Source organism: Aquarana catesbeiana, linkage group LG04 (genome assembly GCF_042186555.1).
Source record: "Aquarana catesbeiana isolate 2022-GZ linkage group LG04, ASM4218655v1, whole genome shotgun sequence".
Taxonomy (NCBI): domain Eukaryota; kingdom Metazoa; phylum Chordata; class Amphibia; order Anura; family Ranidae; genus Aquarana; species Aquarana catesbeiana.
The window spans coordinates 518,495,757-518,519,619 of record NC_133327.1 but is presented as its reverse complement, the minus strand read 5'-3'; positions in this window follow the sequence as shown (position 1 = coordinate 518,519,619).

Below are 23,863 nucleotides of genomic sequence, written 5' to 3'. Positions count from 1 at the left end.
ACTACATGGCAAATGAGGTTCAATGTACAAAAATGTAAAATAATGCATTTGGGTGGCAAAAATATGAATGCAATCTATACACTGGGGGAGAACCTCTGGGGAATGGAAAAAGACCTGGGGGTCCTAGTAGATGATAGGCTCAGCAGTGGCATGCAATGCCAAGCTGCTGCTAACAAAGCAAACAGAATATTGGCATGCATTAAAAAGGGGATTAATTCCAGGGATAAAACGATAATTCTCCCTCTCTACAAGACTCTGGTACGGCCTCACATAGAGTTTGCTGTCCAGTTCTGGGCACCAGTCCTCAGGAAGGATGTACTGGAAATGGAGCGAGTACAAAGAAGGGCAACAAAGCTAATAAATGGTCTGGAGGATATTAGTTATGAGGAAAGGTTGCGAGCACTGAACTTATTCTCTCTGGAGAAGAGGCGCTTGAGAGGGGATATGATTTCAATATACAAATACCGTACTGATGACCCCACAATAGGGATAAAACTTTTTCGTGGAAGGGAGTTTAACAAGACTCGTGGCCACCCATTTAAATTAGAAGAAAAGAGGTTTAACTTTGAACTACGTATAGGATTCTTTACTGTAAGAGCGGCAAGGATGTGGAATTCCCTTCCACAGGCAGTGGTCTCAGCGGGGAGCATCGATAGTTTCAAGAAACTATTAGATAAGCACCTGAACGACCACAACATACAGGGATATACAAGGTAATACTGAGATATAATCACACACATAGGTTGAACTTGATGGACTTTTTTGTGCCTTTTTTCGACCTCACCTACTATGTAACTATGTAACACCAAATTTAACAAACTTGCTCCGCATTCACACCTGAGACCTTGTAACACTAACGAGTCACAGGGGAGGGAAAATAGCTAATTGGGCCCAATTTGGACATTTTCACTATGGGGTGTACTCACTTTTGTTTCTAGCGTTTTAGCCATTAACCAGTTGCCGTCCAGTGCACGATGATATATATATCATCACAATGGCACGGCTGCGCAAAAGGGCGTACCTGTATGTCCCCTTTAAATCGCTGGATAGCGGGCGCACACGCGTCACTGTGTGCAGCAGGAACGTGCTCACGGGTCCTGCGGACTCTATGTTCGCCGGTGGCCCGCGATCGCAGCGAGGAGAGGCAGAATGGGGAGAATGGGGAGATGCCTATGTAAACAAGGCATTTCCCTGTTCTGCCTAGCAACATGACAGAGATCCACTGCTCCCTGTCATTGGGAGTAGTAATCTCTGTCATGTTGTAGTGAGCCCATCCCCCCTGCAGTTAGAACACACCTAGGTAGGGAACACGTTTAATCCCTTGATCTCCCCTAAGTGTTTAACCACCTCAATACAGCGCACTTACACTCCCTTCCTGCCCAGACCAATTTTCAGCTTTCAGCACTCTCACATTTTGAATGACAATTACTCAGTCATGCAACACTGTACCCATATAAAATTTGCGTCCTTTTTTTCACACAAATAGAGCTTTCTTTTGGTGGTATTTAATCACTAGTGGGTTTTTTATTTTTTGTGCTATGAATAAAAAACACCATGTGAAAAAAAAATTGCCTTTTTCTTTGTTTCTGTCATTATCAAAAGTATGCCACCCAATTAGATTGACAGGATATTAATAGTTAGTAGGTACCATCATCCTTAATCTATATGGAACAATATTGGTTGAAAAAGGGGGAGGAAAACCAATAGGACCTCTCCAATCCAGTCCTACCTTTTTCTAAGAATCCTAGGACTATTGCGGTACCAAAGGGATATAGACCATATTATGTAAAATCTTTTAGTTTATTAAAGAATAAGATGTTAAAATAATCCATACAAGGATACAATGGTGAATAAACATTCCTGGGTGGCTGGGAACGATCCATATTTAGTGATGAACTAATGGAACCCTTTTTGGATAATGTCCTGGGCTGGTATAGATTCATTGACGACCTACTGGTCATTTGGACAGGAACAGAGCAGCTCTTAAAAACATTTATCAATAGATTGAATACCAACCAATTCAATCTTCACTTCACCTTTTACGTACCACACCCAGAACATCTCGTTTCTAGACGTACAGGTCATCAAAAACTCCACGGGGCAATTGATTACAGACTTATATCGGAAGCCTTCGGCAGGCAACGCGCTGCTGCACGCGTCCAGCTCCCATCCCTGTCCTCTGATTCACAGTATCCCTTATGCTCAGTATCTGAGACTAAGAAGGAACTGCACAGAGGACGGGGATTTTCACAGACAAGCCAATGCTTTACGCACACGCCTCTTAGCCAGAGGCTATAGTCGTACCACACTAAGGAAAGCCTTTAACAGGGCTTCAGGCTTGGACCGACATTCATTATTGTTCGGCCCCACAAGCCCTAAAAAACCTTACATGACTAAAATCATCACTAAATTTTCCACCCACCACCACCAACTACGGAATATACTATCAAATAATTGGCACATCTTGACTGACCATCACACGCTCAAAAAATACATAAAATCTACCCCTGACTTAGTCTTTAGAAGGGCCACCTCCCTGCGGGACAGGCTCACTCACAGCCACTATCGAATTACCTCATCTGCCCCAAGAGAACCCAGAGGTACTTTTAAATGCGGAAATTGTCCACATTGTCCTTGGATTCAAGAAGGACAACAAATTACACTTCCTTATGGGGAGGTGTTTTTTCCAAGGCACTCAGCCCATTGCGGTACACGAGGTGTTATCTACCTTATGACCTGCGCATGTAGCGCTTTCTATGTAGGTAAAACTATTAGAGAGCTGCGGCAGAGACTCGGGGACCATTTTATATGCCCCTACTAATGGCAAGCTCACCATGGTTGGCCGACATATTGGCATCCACCATCGCTTCAATCCTGACTATATCAAATTTTCTGTATTAGAAGTAGTCCCGGAGGACCCCAGAGGGGGCGACTGGGACCGCCAAATTTTGAAACGAGAATCGCTCTGGATTGAGCGACTTAATGCCTTGACCCCACCGGGTATCAATGAGGCACACACTTATAAATACTTCCTTGAATAATTCTCGAATCACTTCTAGATGTTCCAGCCGGTCTCGGCTACAGCTCTCTTTCCCTTGTTGCCTATGTTTATTTTTGACTTCGATGCTTAACTGCTGATATTATCGTGTATATAATTTACCTCCATTTCCTGTAAATTGCAGTGACCGGGCAACTGCCCATGACCATATGTGAATGAATGTTTCATATATTTGTTATTTCTTTTGTCTCCTTTGTGGTACATAATGTATAATTGCTTGGCATACTATCAGCATTTTATTCAGGCATATAAGTGGTAATCACTATTAGGCCAACTAATTGTTATGGTTCTTTTTCCCTTTGTCTGACATAATGATCGCACGATGCTATCGGTGAGTACTTAGGCTCCCGAGAGCACCTTTGTCAGCTATTTATGAAGTTGTATACACCATTAATGTCCACTTATGCAATTGCACCCGTCTTCCTTTGTTTTGAACGACGTGAGGAGTTAATTCTCCCCCTACGGCGGGCTTGCATCTCCCCGGCAAGGGGCAGGGCCCTTGTTCAGCCCTGCCTTTGCTTCTCCCCAGTGACGCCGCTAGCGTCACCAATGATGGAGCTACGCGCCTGCGCTGGTTTTTTCCTCGCGCATGCGCAGTAGGGGGAGCCGGACCCGGAAATGGCAGCAGCCGATTGGTCGAGCGCCGCCGAACTTCCGGGTAGGGGGCACGTAAAAGTAGCAGACGCCTCCGTCTGCATCCAAGGCACACATCCAGGAGACTAGCGACCCCTGTACAAGCCGGTAAGTCAATCTAATACTTGGAGGGACTACATCATTACGATGATGATTCCCATCCTTTCCAGCAAACTCCCCCCTATTCTATGGAGCTAATGTCTGTACCCTCTGTACTGCTGAAAGTATGTTTTCAGCAATACTAATACCAAGTTACTTATCTTTCCTTTAAGGCTGCTTGTAACGGCACAAGTACCTGATTCAAGCGGTCGCTGTTTTTTCCATCACGGAGTCTGGATGTGGGTAGCCAACAATTGGTTTATAACTTTTATATTACAGCAATGGTGGGTAGATCGCTATAGACCCCCTCTGCCTGTCTTATATCAACAAAATCATGATCCTCAGCTAGGTGGTGGGGTTTGTTTCCCCCCTTTTTTTCTCCTTTCTTTCTCCTTGTTCCAATCTCCCCCCTTCTCTATTCTGCTTCCTGCCTGTCCTCTCTTCCTTTCTTATCCCCCCTTTTTTTCCCTCCCCCCGTTCTTCCCCCCTTTCTCCCCCTTTTCCCCCTTCCTCTGTCCTTTCCCCTTCTTTCCCCCTCTCCTCTCCCCCCCCTCCTATCTCTCTCTTTCTTCTTGTTTCCCCCCCCCCTTCCTTCTCCTCCTCTTTTTCTCTCTCCCAATCCCCTTCCCCTTTTTTTTTTCCCCATTCCTCCTCTCTTCCTCCGCTTCCTGTTTCGCCATTTTTTTCTCCCCCCCCCCCTTGCTTTTCCCTTCCCCTCCCCCCCCCTCTCCTGTTCCCCTTATCTTTCTCTCATTCACTTTGTCCTTCTGTCTTCCACTTTCATTTCTTTCCCCATACACCTCGGTGGTCCCTTTTCATTACCTGGCTCCTTATGTACAATTCTTACTTATTCCCACTTATTTTTTCTTAATAGTAATTCCTAAGTGCCCCCCTTGCCCGTCCCCGGGGGAACGCCCCTAGTGGGCGTCTCAGTGTCGTTCCAGCCCCTTGTGGGCCAAAGGTGGTGAGTGCAATACCATAATTTACTCTCTCCAATGTCAATGATGTATACACTTGTTTACAAACTTTATAGTTTACTCATTATATTGTTGTTGATTGAATTTTTTTGTCATCTTGTAGAAAATGTACTAGACACCTCCCGAAGAAGCGGCTTGACCGCGAAACTGTAGAGGTTACGTCCAGAAAGTACTAAACAACTTGCCTTTATTCACCTGTATAGGCACTATTATTAATTTTGAGTCAACATTGCTGTAAACATTATTTGTTTGTGTTTATTCACCATTGTATCCTTGTATGGATTATTTTAACGTCTTATTCTTTAATAAACTAAAAGATTTTACATAATATGGTCTATATCCCTTTGGTACCGCAATAGTCCTAGGATTCCTAGAAAAAGGTAGGACCGGATTGGAGAGGTCCTATTGGTTTTCCTCCCCCTTTTTCAATATTGTTTGTTTCTGTCATAAAATTTTGCAAATTAGTAATTTTTTTTTAAATTAGTGTAAAATATTTGGTCTTTGTGAAAGTTAGAGGGGGTTATTTACGAAAGGCAAATCCACTTTGCACTGCAAGTGCACTTGAAAGTGCACTAAAAGTGCACTTGGAAGTGCAGTCGCTCTAAATCTAAATCTAATGCCGCGTACACATGGCTGGACTTCCCGACAGAAAAAGTCCGATGGGAGCTTTCGGTTGGACATTCCGACCATGTGTATGCCCCATCGGACTTTTTCTGTAGGCATTTCCGACAGATTCAGAACATGTTCTAAATCTCTCCGTCAGAAATAGCCGACGGAGTTTAGACCGTTCGCATGTCCGGCCGTGTGTACGCGGCATAAGGGGTAGATCTGAAATGAGTGAAAGCTCTGCTGATTTTATCATGTTCAAGCTAAAATGCTGTTTTTTATTTTCCTTGCATGCCACCCTCAGATCTACAGTGACTTTACTTCCAAGTGCACTTTCAGTGCACTTTCTTTTTTTTTTTTTTTAATTTCAAAAGAAATTTATTGAAAAGCAGTACATTACAGGTTAATGCCACCAAATCGCCTTGGGGCACAGCTTGGTACAAACGATATAATAGAACTGAGAAAACAAACATCAAACATCATATTCAAGTCTCCTTCATATATATGTGTCTTACATGTTATTGGAAAAGTAATATATCATAACCTTGCACTTAAATTATTCGTCAGTCCAGACACCCCTTATAGGTACACACTGTGTCAGGGACTGACTGGTTCGATAGGTATGATTAGTGCACCTCAGCGGATTGGACTTGTTACGCATCTCCGAAATAACAGCAGTTTTCAGAGCTGAGTCAGAGTCTGCATGTGGATAACCAAGACATGTCCTCTGAAGGATCGTCTACATCTTGAGTCTCCTCGAGATGATATCCCTATAGCTTGTAAACTCCTGTCAAAGTGCAGTTGATGGGGACGTGAGGTTTATTTTGGAATTGAGAGAGTCTAATTTCCTATTATCTAGAACTATCATCATGTAACCAAAAGAGAGAAGAGGAAGAAATAAAGGAGGAGAAAGTGAAGAAAAGTAGGGAAAGGGGTGCCAGTTTTTGGGTCGTGAGAGCTTATTCATGTCGCCTTGACTGTGGGTATAAGAGAAATCCCCATATGTTTTCAGTGCACTTGAAGTGCAAAGGGGATTTTCCTTTAGTAAATAACCCCCAGAGAGTCTACAAACTATGGTGCCAATCACTGAAAATTGACCACATCTGATCACACCTGATGTACTGAAGACCTATCTCATTTCTTGAGACACAAACAAGTTAGGAAAGTACAAATACCCCCCAAATGACCCCTTTTTAGAAACTAGACATTCCAAGTTATTAAGTAGCATGGTGAGTTTTTTTAAGTTGTAATTTTTTTCCCACAATTCTTTGCAAAATTAAGATTTTTTTTTTTCAAAATTGTCATATTAATTGGTTATTTCTCTCACAGAACATATGCATACAACAAATTACACCCCAAAATACATTCTGCTACTCTTTCTGAGTATGGCGATACCACATGTGTGAGACTTTTATACAGCCTGGCCACATACAAGGGCCCAACATTGAAGTAGCACCATCAAGCATTCTACGAGCATAAATGACACATCTCATTTCTCAACCACCTATTACACTTTTGAAGGCCCTGGAGCATCAGGACAATGGAATTGCCCCCAAAATGACCTCATTTTGGAAAGCAAACACCCCAACGTATAATCTATGAGGCATAATGAGTCTTTTGAACGGTTCATTTTTTCCCAGAAGTTTTTGGAAAATGTGGAAAAAAAACGAAAATGCTTTTTTTTTACACAAAGTTGTCCAATTATAAGATCTTTCAAACACATGGCAAATACATAGCAAAAATGGCACCCCAAAATACATTTTGCTACTCCTCCTGAATATGGTGATACCAGATGTGTGAGCCTTTTACACAGCCTGGCATTATACACAGGCCCAACATCCAAGTAGAACTATCAGACATTCTAGGAGCATAAATGACATATATAATTTCCTGGCAACCTATAATTTTTGAAGGCCCTTCATATTTCTAACACATAGCATGTACATACCAAGAATTACAATCCAAAATAAATTCTATTGCGGAAAGGGTAAAAAAAAAAAGCATTACCTGTGCTTTTAGTAGTATCCACAGAGGAGAGCACTGATCCATAGAAAATTTTCCAGGCAGAGACAGCCAGCACAGCCATAATATTAATCCTGGTACACTGTTACCTGCAGACACTCATTATTGTACCGTTCTCCAGCCCTTCATAAACATACTGCCTCTTGCTATAGCTAATTATTTGCATAATCCAGGTAGCGGTGTGGTCCGTTCATGCGGCAGGCAGAGGCATGATGGCAGTAAGTCAGCAGCAGGCTGAGGGCCGCAATCAGCTAAGACCTGTGCACAGGGGCACAGGAGTAGAGGCTTCGACCCACCCAAAACTCTATGAAGCCTCCGGACTCCAGACCCTAATCCAAAAATTCTGAAACCCGGAGAAAACAAAAAAAATTGTTTTCTCCATTCGGAAAAACAATTCTGGAGCCCCTCACATATGTGAGACCCCTGTGTACTGCAGTAGCAGGGCAACAGATCAGTCCAAGCGGTAGGCAAAACCTAGTCCATAAAACAGGCCAGGGTCAGTTCACATGCAAGCAGTCCAAGCAGTGGGCAGTAGCGTAGTTGATAAAACAGGCCAGGGTCAGTTCATGTGGAAGCAGTCCAAACAGTAGGCAGAGGCATAGTCACAAAACAGGCCAGGGTCAGTTCACGTGGAAGCAGTCCAAATGGTAGGCAGAGGCATAGTCAAAAAACAGGCCAGGGTCAGTTCACGTGGAAGGCAGTGGCATGGTTATTTGGGGAAGCATGGAAAATGGTCAGCACAGATGATGGAAATGGTTAAAAATATGGGCTAATATTTTAGGGATGTATGATAAAGTTGGAATCATTCACCAATGCAAAGGCCATGTTGGGAGGGACACTGGGGACAATGGTAGCTGGTATCTTTTCGAAATCCTCTTTTGCTGCACATGCAACATTTTTTTTGCCGTCTTCGGCCTGCTTTAGATGGTGGAATGTTGAAGGGGAAGTGACGCTCATGAAGTTGGCTAACAGCATCAGAGCAAAGGTCTTGTGGGGAGGGTCTTTTTTGATAGATGAGGGCTTTCTGTGGATTTGGTGTAGACTACGTAGGAATTATAAATGGCCAAATGGATGAAATAAATTGCTACCTTCTTGTACCAGAATTGGGACCTCCTTATTGACAAATAGGGCTGAATCATTTGGTCATTGAAATCCACCCCCCCATGTAGAGATTATAATCTTGGACACATGTTGGCTTTTCAATGGGACCTTGTCTTCTTTGAACCTCAATTGTAGTGTCGTCATGGATGGTGGACAACATGTGCACGTCCCTTTTATCCTTCCACCTCAAGGCCAGCACTTTGTTGCATCTCAGTGTTGCTCTTACCCCCCTTTGCAGCTTTTTGTTCGCTAGAGATGGTTGGAAGCCCTTCCTATTCTTTCTGGAGGGTCCGCAGGCCAGGATTTTTGGAATGTATAAGTGTTTGAAAAGGGGCAGGCTGGTGTAGAATAGGGATGAGCCCAACACTCCCCTGTTCGGTTCGCACCAGAACATGCGAACAGGAAAAAAGTTCGCTCGAACACGCGAATACCGTTAAAGTCTATGGGACACGAACATGAGTAAACAAAATTGCTAATTTTAAAGGCTTATATGCAAGTTATTGTCATAAAAAGTGTTTGGGGACCCGGGTCCTGCCCCAGGGGACATGGATCAATGCAAAAAAAAGTTTTAAAAACGGCCGTTTTTTCAGGAGCAGTGATTTTAATAATGCTTAAAGTCAAACAATAAAAGTGTAATATCCCTTTAAATTTCGTACCTGGGGGTGTCTATAGTATGCCTGTAAAGGGGCGCATGTTTCCCGTGTTTAGAACAGTCTGACAGCAAAATGACATTTCGAAGGAAAAATTCCATTTAAAACTACCCGCGGCTATTGCATTGCCGACAATACACATAGAAGTTCATTGATAAAAACGGCATAGGAATTCAACACAGGGAAACCCCGAACCAAAATTTAAAAAAAAAATGACGTGGGAGTCCCCCTAAATTCCATGCCAGGCCCTTCAGGTCTGGTATGGATATTAAGGGGAACCCCAGGCCAAAATTTAAAAAAAAAAATGACGTGGGGTTCCCCCTAAATTCCATACCAGACCCCTCAGGTCTGGTATGGATTTTAAGGGGAACCCTGCGCCAAAAAAAAAAAAACGGCGTGGGGTCCCCCCAAAAATCCATACCAGACCCTTATCCGAGCACGCAACCTGGCAGGCCACAGGAAAAGAGGGGGGGACGAGGGTGCGCCCCCCCCTGAACCGTACCAGGCCACATGCCCTCAACATTGGAAGGGTGCTTTGAGGTAGCCCCCCAAAACACCTTGTCCCCATGTTGATGAGGACGAGGGCCTCATCCCCACAACCCTGGCCAGTGGTTGTGGGGGTCTGCGGGCGGGGGGGCTTATCGGGAATCTGGAAGCCCCCTTTAACAAGGGAACCCCCAGATCCCGGCCCCCCTCCTGTGTGAAATGGTAAGAGGGTACTTACCCCTACCATTTCACAAAAAAATTGTCAAAAATGTTAAAAATGACAAGAGACAGTTTTTGACAATTCCTTTATTTAAATGCTTCTTCTTTCTTCTATCTTCCTTCATCTTCTTCTTCTTCTGGTTCTTCTGGCTCTTCTGGTTCTTCCTCTGGCGTTCTCGTCCAGCATCTCCTCCGCGGCGTCTTCTATCTTCTTCTCCTCGGGCCGCTCCGCACCCATGGCATGGGGGGGAGGCTCCCGCTCTTCTCTTCATCTTCTTCTTCATCCTCTTCTCTTCTTCCTTCTTCTCTTCTTCATTTTCTTCTCCGGGCCGCTCTGCACCCATGCTGGCATTGAGGGAGGCTCCCGCTGTGTGACAGAGTCTCCTCGCCTGACGGTTCTTAAATAACGGGGGGCGGGGCCACCCAGTGACCCCGCCCCCCTCTGACGCACGGTGACTTGACGGGACTTCCCTACAACGTCACGGGGAATGCCACAGGGAAGTCCCGTCATGTCCCGTGCGTCAGAGGGGGCGGGGTCACCAGGTGGCCCCACCCCCTTTATTTAAGAACCATCAGACGAGGAGACGCCGTCACACAGCGGGAGCCTCCCTCCATGCCAGCATGGATGCGGAGCGGCCCGGAGAAGAAAATGAAGAAGAGAAGAAGAGAAGAAGGAAGAAGAGAAGAGGATGAAGATGAAGAGAAGAGCGGGAGCCTCCCCCCATGCCATGGGTGGGGAGCGGCCCGAGGAGAAGAAGATAGAAGATGCCGCGGAGGAGATGCTGGACGAGATGAAGGAAGACAGAAGAAAGAAGAAGCATTTAAATAAAGGAATTGTCAAAAACTGTCTCTTGTCATTTTTAACATTTTTGACAGTTTTTTTGTGAAATGGTAGGGGTAAGTACCCCCTTACCATTTCACACAGGGGGGGCCGGGATCAGGGGGTTCCCTTGTTAAAGGGGGCTTAGAGATTCTGATAAGCCCCCCGCCCGCAGACGCCCACAACCACCGGCCAGGGTTGTGGGGATGAGGCCCTTGTCCTCATCAACATGGGGACAAGGTGTTTTGGGGGGCTACCCCAAAGCATCCTCCCAATGTTGAGGGCATGTGGCCTGGTACGGTTCAGGAGGGGGGGGTCGCACTCTCGTCCCCCCCTCTTTTCCTGCGGCCTGCCAGGTTGCGTGCTCGGATAAGGGTCTGGTATGGATTTTTGGGGGGACCCCACGCCGTTTTTTTTTTTCTTTTTGGCGCGGGGTTCCCCTTAAAATCCATACCAGACCTGAAGGGTCTGGTATGGAATTTAGGGGGAACCCCACGTCATTTTTTTTTTTACATTTTGGCCGGGGTTCCCCTTAATATCCATACCAGACCTGAAGGGCCTGGTAGGGAATTTAGGGGGACTCCCACATCATTTTTTTTTTTTTTAATTTTGGTTCGGGGTTTCCCTGTGTTGAATTCCCATGCCGTTTTTATCAATGAACTTCTATGTGTATTGTCGGCAATGCAATAGTCGCGGGTAGTTTTAAATGGAATTTTTCCTTCGAAATGTCATTTTGCTGTCAGACTGTTCTAAACAAAGGAAACATGCGCCCCTTTACAAGCATACTATAGACACCCCCCAGGTACGAAATTTAAAGGGATATTACACTTTTATTGTTTGACTTTAAGCATTATTAAAATCACTGCTCCTGAAAAAACGGCCGTTTTTGAAACTTTTTTTTGCATTGATCCATGTCCCCTGGGGCAGGACCCGGGTTCCCAAACACTTTTTATGACAATAACTTGCATATAAGCCTTTAAAATTAGCATTTTTGATTTCTCCCATAGACTTTTAAAGGGTGTTCTGCGGCATTCGAATTTGCCGCGAACACCTCAAATTGTTCGCTGTTCGGCGAACTTGCGAACAGCCAATGTTCGAGTCGAACATGAGTTCGACTCGAACTCGAAGCTCATCCCTAGTGTAGAAGTTACCAAGGTATGTGATATCCTTTGTTCAGAAGTGGGTATGCCAGGTCCCATACAATCTTTCCAGTTGTACCCATGTAGGCCGGACACTCAGAGGGCTGGAGCTGGGAATCTCTTCCTTCATTTTTATGCGGAACGCATACAGGTATCCCGTGGCTCTCTCACAAAGCTTGTCAAATTTTTCCGTATCTGGCCCTTTTGCTAGGAATATATTGCTTTACTCCTAGCCGGATTGACAAGGGTACCAGGGACTCATCGACACATATATTCTGATCGGGGACATAGAGTTCTGCAAATTGTTGGGAAAAGAAATTTATCAGTGGACAAATTTTATATAACTTGTCGTACTTTGGATGTTTGCAGGGAGGGCACTGGGTATTGTCACTAAAATGAAGAAAGCGCATTATCATCTCATATCGGTACCTGGACATTACGGCAGAATAAATGGGCATGTGGTGGATGGGGTTGGTGGACCAATAGGCATGTCCTTCATTTTTTTGTAAGCCCCATGTTTTTGGTGAGGCCCATAAACAATTTGAACTCCGCCAAATTCAGATCTCTCCACTCAAACGGAGGGGCATATGATGATTGGGGGTTGTTGGCAATATACTGTAGGGAATATAAATTTGTCTGGTCCACAATAAATTGCAGCAAAGTGTCAGGCAAAAACAGATAAAAAAAATCAATCGCTGTGAAATTTTGGGTGTTGACCTGCACACCTGGCTGTGCTGTGAAAGGGGGAATAATTGGTGATCCCGAGTCGGAAGGCAGCCATGTTGGGTTGGCAAGACCATCTGGCATGTATGTAGAGGCCCTAGCTCTTGGGGGATGTGACACTCCAGTAGTTGGGGGATTTGAGTTTCCTGTGCTGGTAGTCAGGCGTGATGTGGCAGTACTGGTACTGGGTCTGGGCATTTGTTCCTGGGGCCTATCGCTGGCGGCAGCGATAGTACTGGGCTTGGGAATTTGTTCTTGGGGCCTATTGTTGGCGGCAGCGCTGGTACTGGGCCTGAGAATATAATCCTGGTTGCTGGCAGCTGCCTGGTTTCCAGAGTGCCGTGCCCTTTTAGGATGGACCCATTCTTCCTGCGAATCATTTGCGGATTCACTATTCTCAATCAGTTCAAATGCTGAATTTGATTCGGAATCAGAATTGGAATCTGATGCTTTCATCAGTCATGGAGAGGATCTGGAATGCCTCCTCACTAGAATAAAATCTTTTGGACATGACGCTGATGGCTGTGTGACAGGTGGCAGGTGATGGTCACTGATGGGCTGTGCGATGGGTGGCAGGTGACGTTCACTGATAGGTGATGACGGTGTGACAGGCGATGGTCACTGATGGGTGACAGGCCATGGACGGTGACGGTCACTGACGGGTGATGGTCACAGACGGGTGACAGGCCATGGTCACTGATGGGTGATGTGTGCACCACTGACGGTCACTGATGGTTGACGGGTGATGGCTGACAGTCACTGATGGTTGACGGGTGATGGCTGATGGTCACTGGGTGATGGCTGACGATCACTGATGGGTGACGGGTGATGGGTGACAGGTGACAGGGCATGGTCACTGATGGGTGACGGGTGCACTGCTGACGGTCACTGATGGCTGATGGGTGACTGTCCCTGATGGGTGACGGATGATGGGTGACCGTTGACGGTCACTGATGGGTGATGGTGACAGGTGACGGTCACTGACGGGTGACAGTTGACGGTCACTGATGGGTGACGGTGACAGTCGACAGTCACTGATGGGTGACGGTGACAGTTGACGGTCACTGATGGGTGCACCACTGATGGTCACTGAAGCCAGTCTCTTATGTGACAGGTGCACTTTATGGGGTGACTGTCGGGTGACAGATGACAATGGGGGGGCGATGGGACAAGTGTTGTGCTTGTGCAGTACAATACAGACACAGATTGGTAACTCACTGTTCCTGGCTCTTCTCTCCACACAGCTAGTTACCACTCTGTGTTTACATCTAGTGATCAGCTGTGAAAGGATCACAGCCAATCACGTGGTAAACAGCCGCGGCCAATGGCTGTTTACCAGCGTCGGTGACGAGCAGTGTTCCCGGGAACTCGTCGCCACCGAAGTGCGCGTGCTTGCGCCGCGCACAGTGGGGCGGAACCATCTGTGATTGCCCGTGACTTCATCACGGCTGATCCCGTGGTAAACAGCCATGCCCAATGATCGCGCGCATTCCCTGTTTAAATGTGCAGACATCATATGACGCCCGCCCAGAATGAGAGCCGCGCCGCCTGGCCGTCACATGACAGCCGGCGGGCGGCAAGCGGTTAACCTCTTTCCTGCCAGTGTCATTTATACAATAATTAGTGCATTTTTATAGCACAGATCGCTGTATAAGTATCAATGGTCCCAAAATAGTGTCAAAAGTGTTCGATCTGTCCGCCGCGATAAAAATCGCAGATCACCGCCATTACTAATAAAAAAAAAATTATAATAAAAATGCCATAAATCTATCCCCTATTTTGTAGATGCTATAACTTTTGCGCGAACGAATCAATATATTCTTATTGCGATTTTTTTTTTTTTTACCAAAAATATGTAGAAGAATACATGTCGGCCTAAACTGAGGAAAAAAATTGTTTTTTTTTATATATTTTTGGGGGATATTTATTATAGCAAAAATTTTTAAAAATATTGATTTTTTTTTTTTTTTTTTCAAAATTGAGGCTCTTTTTTTGTTTATAGCGCAAAATATAAAAAACGGCAGAGGTGATCAAGTACCATCAAAAGAAAGCTCTATTTGTGGGGGAAAAAAAAGACGTAAATTTTATTTGGGTGCAACGTTGCACAACCGAGCAATTGTCGGTTAAAGCAACGCAGTGCCGTATCGCAAAAAATGCTCTGGTCAGGAAGGGGGTAAATCCTTCTAGGGCTGAAGTGGTTAATGACTGTGTGTTGAGTTATTTTGAGGGGACAGCAAATTTACACTGTTATACAAGCCGTACACTCACTACTTTACATTTTAGCAAAGTGTCATTTCTTCAGTGTTGTCACATGAAAAGATATAGCAAAATATTTACAAAAATGTGAGGGGTGTACTCACTTTTGTGATATATTGTATATAGTTTCTATAAAAAATAATTCTTCTCCTCTTATTTATTCTCACTGGAGATAGCTTCAGCTGTTTGAGTTATGTATATTCCCATATGTATATAAAAAACCTTTTTTGCACAACAAACATATATAGTGATCTGTGTTTTTCCTCTTTTTTTTTTTCTTTTTCCCAACAATAGTCAGAGCTTAAAATACAGATTTGTTAAGGAAAATCGCATGGTCCTGAGGAAGCAGGGGATCCCACAAAATGCATAGACCATTTAAGAAGCTATCCGAGGTTTTGTGCAAGTGATAAAGCTCTGAATTACCTAAAGGAATTTTTTGTTCCTTATTTGCTCTTGACAGACTCTCATGGACATGATGTCGTTAAAGAAATCATGTTGTTTGTTTTTAATGTGAAATAGAATAAAATGTTGTCATCTTTGACATATGTCTACAAGTGGCTCTCATTGGCATATACAAAGTCTCTGTTTTGTTTCAAAAGGTTTTCTGTTTTGCATAATTAAATAAAAGCTATCATGGTAAGCACCCCTGCCAGTATTAAATGGTTTGTCTCATTAAATGGTTTGTCTGTAAACTGATACATTCTGCTGGAGAGCTTGTGAAAAACAACAGACTTGCTGGCTGGATCGCCAGATGAAAATACAAGAAAGAAAGCTAAAAAAGGTAAACTAATGAAGAGATCACATCTAATGCCTCGTACACACGAGTGGACTTTTGGACAGGACTGGTCCGACGGACCGAGTCCCGCGGACAATCCCCCAGACCTGCAGCTGACTTTTTCGGTCAAAAATCTGACGAACTTTAGATTTGGAACATGTTTCAAATCTTTACGTCGGAACTCCGGTAGGACCCAGTTCCTATCGAAAAGTCTGCTCGTCTGTATGCTAGTCCAACGGACGAAAACTGATGCTAGGGCAGCTATTGGCTACTGGCTATCAACTTCCTTATTTTAGTCCGGTCGTACGTCATCACGTACGAATCCATCGGACTTTGGTGTGATCGTGTGCAGGCAAGTCCGTTTGCTCGGAAAGTCCATCGGAAGTCTGCCGAAAGTCCGTCGGATAGACCGTCGGACCAGTCCGGTCGAAAATTCCGCTCGTGTGTACGCGGCATAAGAATTGGTAAGCTGCAATATAATGTTTGCTTTCATGTGTAATACTGCTTTACTTGCACTGTTCTCTTTGCCAATGCATTTTGTCTATGGCCAGAATGTTCAATGACTAAGTGCTGCTGCATGAAACATGAGTTGATCGGCTGTTCTACATACAGTAATAACTAACTTCTAACTAGAGATGAGCAAAATATTATTTCAGTTGTGTTTGTAACATCCACCTAGCTGCTTAAAAATGAAAACCCGACATCATGTGGATCTTCTGGTGTTTTGTCCACTGAGCTACAGCCTACACTTCCGCAGGCTAAGATCTAGAAATATACAATTTAGCTAGCAATGCAGCCAAAAGCAAACAATAAAAGAATATTAGAGATACTAACAACATGTTCCTGGACTGGCTAACATTTGCATAAATACTATAAGTTTAGCTCTGACCCAAACTGAGTGAATCAGTTTTGTGCAGTCACTGACAAGTAAAATCCCATTCTGGACAGTACAATGACAGATTTTTGTGTCACACATTCCCAGTGTATTCTTCAAAATGTCAATCATGCTTTTTTAACCAGGGTTTAATGAAAGTTTAGTATTCCTCTAGAGCAGGTATATACAATTAGCAGACCTCCAGCTGTTGCAAAACTACAAGTCCCATCATGCCTCTGCCTCTGGGTGTCATGCTTGTGGCTGTCAGAGCCTTGCTATGCCCCATGGGACTTGTAGTTCTGCAACAGCTGGAGGTCCGCTAATTGCATATCCCTGCTCTAGAGCAAGCATCACTAAATGTTAGACTGCGGTCCAGATCCTGACCAAGTAACTGTCCCATCTGGACAGCCATTTAGAAGCCAATTCTTTCTCCCTGCCTCCGCTGCTGTCACTATCACAGCAGAGAAGATAGCTGGAACAAAACAGCTTTGCACGCAGGGCGAGAGGAACAGCAGCATTAGATGGAGGGCAGGATTGGGAGCTGCCAGAATTAACAAGCTAATGATTGGTTGCTAGGATGCAGGGTGGTCCTAGCAACCAATCACAGGCTTTTCAATATGAAATGTTAACTCCAGCAGGGATGCTGGGTCTCCTGCTCTGTGTGCCTGAATAAGGTAGAAAGGGGCAGAGCTGTGATGTCAAGGAAATAGGTGCAAGGGGATGCAATGTGAAAGGGGGGCAGAGCTGCAGGGGGCTGTGATGTGAGGGGATGAGCTGCAGGGGGCTGTAATGTGACAGAGAGTCCAGAGCACTGCTGTGAAGAGGAAATGTGTTGTGATGTTAAGGGGGGTTTGTGATTTGCAGGGGGACAGCGGACACTGATGTGAGATTGGGATTGTGAAAGGGGGGGCAGAGTTGCAGGGAGCTGTGATGATAAGGGGGGCCAGAGCTGCAGGGGGCTGTGATGTGAAGAGGGCCAGAGCTGTAGAGGGCTGTGATGTGAAGGGGGGGACAGAGCTGTAGGGGGCTGTGATGTGAAGAGGGCCAGAGTTGTAGGGGGCTGTGATGTGAAGGGGGGGAGGAAACCATGCTGCAGGGGCTGTGATGTGAAGGGGGGGCAGAGCTGCAGAGGGCTGTGATGTAAAGAGGTGGCAGAGCTATGGGGGCTGTGATGTGAAGGGGGCAGAGCTGCAGGGGGCTGTAATGTGAAGGGGGCAAAGCTGTGGTGGGCTGTGATGTGCAGGTGGGGCAGAGGACACCATTAGAACATTTATGTGAAGGGGGAGCTTTGATGTTAAGGGGGATTGTGATATGCAAGGGAACAGTGGGCACTGATGTAAGATTGATATTGTGAATTAAAGAAGGGGGGCTGTGATGCAAAGGATCTGGTTGATCACACAAACATATGATTTAGACCTCTGCCGGAAGAACATTTTAATAATCGGACCTCCGTGAATTTTAATTCTGTACCCCCGGTTTAGTGGTTGCTAGGGGCTCTTTGAGCTGTGGGCAATGGTAAATGTATCTCCTCTCTGATGGTGCCTTTGCAAACCTAGCACCAATGTCACTATGTGCGGGACCAGTGAAGCCTCTCCTCTCATCTCTCAATAACCTCTAACACCAAAGATCATTTTAGCTGGCTGTAAGGAGACACTCTCTCCATCCTCCAACAATTTTGGCAATATTCTTCCTATTAAAGTGGTTGTAAACCCTCCAATACAACTTAAGCTCTTTGAAATGTAGATAGTACAGGCAGCTGATCGCTGCCTGTGAAAGTGCACTCACTGTTTTAGTTGCCATAGAAATCGTCCTGCAGTGTTTAGTGACGTCAGCCGCGTTTGCGCATTAGGTATATTGATTAATGGCACACTATGTGTGCTGTTTCTCTCCCTTTCATGCCATGTCATTAACTTCCTCTGAGAATGGCACAGAGGTCAGTCTCGCGATGCATCAATGGATTAGCTCTGTTGCCGTAGTAATGGCAATCGAGCTAGAGGCTCGGTTTCGACACTATGGTGCATGCATGAGATTTGGACAGGGAAACATAGTAAGGGCGGAAATGATGTCCACAAACTATTCAACATACAGGAGTTACAATGGCGTGGCCAATACCCAGAAGTCATGAAATAATATAAAAGAAAAATAAGGTATTTTCAAAGCTCGTTTTTTGCCGATTTTGATGTGTATCGCTTTGCAATAATTTAAAGCATATATATATTTTAAAAAAAGAAAAAACGTACTGGGTTTACGTCCTCTTTAACCCCCAGTGTAATAGAATTTTCTTCCCACTGACCACCACAAGTATTTCTCCCACTGCCCATCAATGTAAATGGGGTCTTTCTTCTACTGACCTCCAATATAAGGGGTCCTTGTCCTCACTTAGCTCCAATGTAATGGGAATCTTCTTCCAGGAGCCACTAAGGTGAGAAGATCCTTCTCCACTAACACCAATGTAAGAGTACTCCTATCTGGTGACAACCAATATAAGGGGGCCCTTCTCCACTAACCATCAATGTAAAAGAGCATTTTTACTGGCCATCAATGCAAAAGGACACAGTCTTCAGTTCTTTTCTGGCCATTATTAGTAATGAAAATGGTGATAGGGGGGTTTGTTAAAAATTATGTCAAACGCACTAGATATGCCAAAATGCAATTTTTAAAAATGTATTAATATATTTACAACATACTGATCATTCTATGTACTGTGAGTTGTAGATATAAATATTTTAGAAGGGATTCCTAGATTTCAAGGCTTCCTCAGTGGTAAAAAGAATTCAAAAGGCAATTCTAAATCATGGAAAAATTTACACTGCCTATCTTTTTTCCCCTGTAAAATGGAACAGTGAAACAAACTCCAGTGCTACCATTTGGGTGTCTACTGCTGCCTATGCATTTAACAATATTATTGTTAAATATCACAGTCTAGATGAAATAATCATGTCTTTCAGAAATCAAATACACTAAATGTGCTATATGACCAGTGAAATAATGTCTCCATTAAAAAAGAAGAAGCAATTCGTTGTTTCAGAAAATCTGATCAAATTAGACCAAATCATGTTTCCTTTGTAATATCAAGCTAATTTTTTTCATTAATGCCCCGTACACACGGTCGGAATTTCCGACGGAAAATGCTCGATGGAAGCCTTTTATCAGAAATTCCGACCGTGTGTAGGCTCCATCGGACAGTTTCCATCAGAATTTCCGTCGCTCAAAATTTGAGATCTGGTTCTCAAATTTTCCGACAACAAAATCCGTTCACGTAAATTCCGATCCTGTGTACACAAGTGCCACGCATGCTCAGAATAAATTACGAGACGGAAGCGCTTGGTCTGGTAAAACTACCGTTTGTAATGGAGATAGCACATTCGTCACGCTGCAATTTTTAAAATAGTTTAATGCAGCGCATTCTCTTAGAATGCTAGAAGAATGAAGTTGTTTTGCTGCCAGGGGCGGACTGACAACTCCTGGGGCCCCCGGGCAATAGGAGATTATGGGGCCCCCGGGCAATAGGAGAAGATTATGGGGCCCCCGGGCAATAGGAGATTATGGGGCCCCCAGGCAACAGATTATGGGGCCACACAGTATATACACACACACACACACACACACATACAGTATACACACACAGACACGCAATATACACACACAGTACACACACACAGAATACACAAACACACTCAGAAAAGGTACTGGTGAGGCGGGGCAGCTATAATCTGGGGATTTTTAAAAAAACACAGATTTTTACATACTGTCTCTGGTTTTATTGAGGCTGGCAACTCTGATGGGGCCCCTTAGTGGCATGGGGCCCTCGGGCAGTGATTTATTATTTCTCTTGATCTCATGAATAATATTAATTTTGTTTTTCGTCACATCTCCATAATAATATTTTGTTTTTTTTTCTTTTTTTTTTATCAAGATCTGCATTTTTTTTTAGTGCTCTCCATAATATTATTTCTCGTTTTGTGTGTCAAGTTACCACAACACCATTATTATCTTGTATTTTTTTACTTCAAGGAGGTTGGTTGGTGTCCCTTGTTAATTTGACCTTGTATTTTTGACATGTACCTGCCTACTCACAAACAAACTGTCCTTTTTGAACTAAAATACATAGCCAAGTATTTGTGAAAAAGAAATAGCCATTTATTCTGGGTCATAACAAAATAAAGAGGAAGGCAACGCTGGACAAACTGCTGAAATTTGCGAAGCCCTTGTACCCTAGGGCACACATCAATTATTTTACAGTCAAAATTGGTGGCCTGAGGAGTCCATATAATAGTGAGCACAATCCGGTCCAGGACTACAAGAGATAAGGAACAGCAGCAGATGACATATCTGTCTCCAGGCTGTGGTCATACAACAGCCTACGTCTTTTGCCAGACCAGAATGAACACAGGCCATCACTCTCTTGTCTATCTTAGACGCTTCCTTCCAAGCTGTGGCTCTGGTGTTGGAGTTGTGGCAGGAGGTGGAAGAGGAGGAGGAGGACCTGGAGGAGGAAGACCATGGTTGAAGTCACAAACGTGGCTTTGGCTTGTGAGTTTGCCCCTCAACCCCTTATTTAGGGCTTGTAACATAACTTCCTCACATAAGAGGCATTGGCCTCCTCCATTTCCAGCATTTTGCAGGCTGTCATGTAGGCATAGTCCTCTTGAACACTGGGGGGGTTTCTGAGGGCTGCAGTAGCCTTCAGAAATAGGCCAGTTGCTGCCTCCTTCAGGTTAATCCTCTGGCCCGGCCACCTCCTGGCTGCCACTTACCCCCACCACCTCCTGGCTGCCACTTTCCACGGCCTCCTCCTGGCTGAGACTTTCCTGTGTATGAAAAAGGGACATAGTTTTAGTTTTTGGTTCATCAATCACACACAATTTTCAGCTCATGACTGTTGCAAATTGAATGTTAAAAGATAGAAAAGACTATCATTCTGACCCCAGCATTTTTCATTCTTGTCCCAATCATTTGTGGCCAATACTGTCTATTGATATGTAAAACACTTTGTGAAATCAGAAATTAATTATCAAACCTAACATATATTTAACATCAATAATTTGATAAACAGAAATATTTTGAAGAATGCTATACCTGACTCAAGCTGGCTTCCTCCACATGTTGCTGCCTGGAAGGCCCAGGTTGGTCGTTGTAAGCCTCAGCTGGGGGGGAAGGAAGCCTTGAAAGAAGACTGTTGCTGGCCTGGGTTCAGTCTGGCCTGCCAGAAAATGCAGTCTGTCATAGTACCACAGCCTGGGTACATAAATGTCATCTGCTGCAGCTCCTGATCTCAGGGAATCCTGGACCTTCTTGTGCTCCTTTTTATAAGTGGTCCTCATGCCACAATTGTGGACTTCAAATAGGGGATGTCTGCCGTGGGGATCACCGGCTTCACAAATTCCAGCAATTGATCCAGTGCTGCCTTCCTCTTTGGTTTATTATTATAAAATGGGTGGTTTATCTGCCACAGACAGGGCAGCTCCCTGTACATATCAATGGATATGGTGATAAAGTCCTCACCGTTGAATAGATCCATTTTCTCTGCAAGACACAACACAAGACAAACCCTAATGTCAGGGGAAACTCTCCTAATCTTGACCCAATATAGGACTTAATCTATAAGCAGTATAGGCCACTGATGCACCAACTTAAAATTGTACCTTCGTTATAACGATCGTCACTTCCGTGACATCGTCCTCCACTCACAGATCGTACGTACGATGCACGTGTGTTACGCTTTACATACACTGCGCATGCGTGAAACTCCGCCCACCCCTGACGTTCTTTGTATTCTATTTCCTGTCCCTTCTCTTTTGGCGCAGTGGGAGAGCACATGGCAGAGAGACAACAGGTGCATTCAGAGGAGAGCAGCAATGACAAAAGGCCGTAGCCCCGAACCTCACGATCCCAGAGGAGATTGAAGGCCTCAAATATGTCCTTTGTAGAGATGGTGGAGATGATGGACATCTTGAAGAGGGCGACTATGATGGGAAGCATGGACCTTACCCAAACCCAAATGTGAGAAAGGCCAAGATCATGCCTAATGTTGTGAAGAGTCTGCACAGGAATTTTGGGGTACTGCGATCCAAGGATCAACTGAGGAAACGCTGGTCAGACCTGAAATTGAGGATCACTACAAAAGAATCAGGAGAGTGCTGCAAAAAAGTAAGTATTTTGTCGTGTGTTCCTATTCTTCTTCTTAATGTTCGTGCTGCCCTATGTGCTTTTCTTTACTGTTGTACATTTTAATATGGCTACTTTCATGTTCATGGGCACAGTAATAGGTCGTAGGAAACATCGTTCTTTCGCCCACTTTAAGATGTTTTTGGCAGATACAGGTTAACTACATTTCTTCATGCCGATTTGTATTAAAATAAGTTTGTTGTTTAGATGTGTTTGTAGCTACAATGAAATATAAACTTGATTCTGTGTAAGGAGAGGACACTCAGCAGCTGTTTACACATCTGGACGCAGGAGCACTAGTGTGGGACACCAGAACAAACTTTTTAGGGTGTCCCACACAGGTGCTCCAGTGGATACTAAGGGTGTCTCCATGTGTGATACTTTAACAAAAAGGGAAGTATTCCAGCTTTAGAAAGGAAATAAAATGTTCTTCACCTTGGAACTCTGCCAAAACAGACAATTGCAAGCAATGTTTCATATTCCTATTTCTGTCCTATTTCTGTCCTCCAATATCTGTGTGCTAAGTATACCTATTTTTTTTCACATAGGGGAGAAAAGACTCAGGACATCTGAGGACACCAGGGACCCCCCACCCCCTAAAGAAGGGAAAATCCCCACACCACAAGCAGAGGATGTGGAGGGAGAGGTTTATGAAGTGGGCGAAATTGTCACCACAACAGGTGAGTGTCTCAGACCACAGCTTCAGGTAAGAGATCTATGCCTGCATATTTCTAATACATGGTGTGTTTTTTTCTTTTAGGTGATGTGGATGTTGTGGAAGAAGAATCTCATTTCACCAGTGAAAATGCCCAGATGCTCATCGGGGAGAGAATGGGGTGCAATCGTGATTTAGAAAATATAAAGGAAAACATCAATGATGTTAAAAAAAATGAAGAGCATCATTGATGTTTTAGACAGAGTATAAAAAAACAACAAAATTGTACCGTTTTGTTGTTTATTTTTGAATTTAAAAAAAAGTTGTAAAGTATTTGAAAAGCCAAATTTTGAAGATGCACACAGTGTGTCAACATGTGTTATCTGCCATCAAGGGATATCAATGTACGCGTTTTGTGGGTGCAACCCCTTCCTCCCAACTCAATTAGGTGAGAGGAAGGGGTTGCACCCCCAAAACACGTCCATTGATCCCCCATGATGGGAGCTAGCACATGTTGACATTAGGCATGGGATCAGGAGGAAAATCCCCAGTTTGAACCCCAATTTATGTGCATCTTCAAAATTTGGCTTTTACAGGGGTGA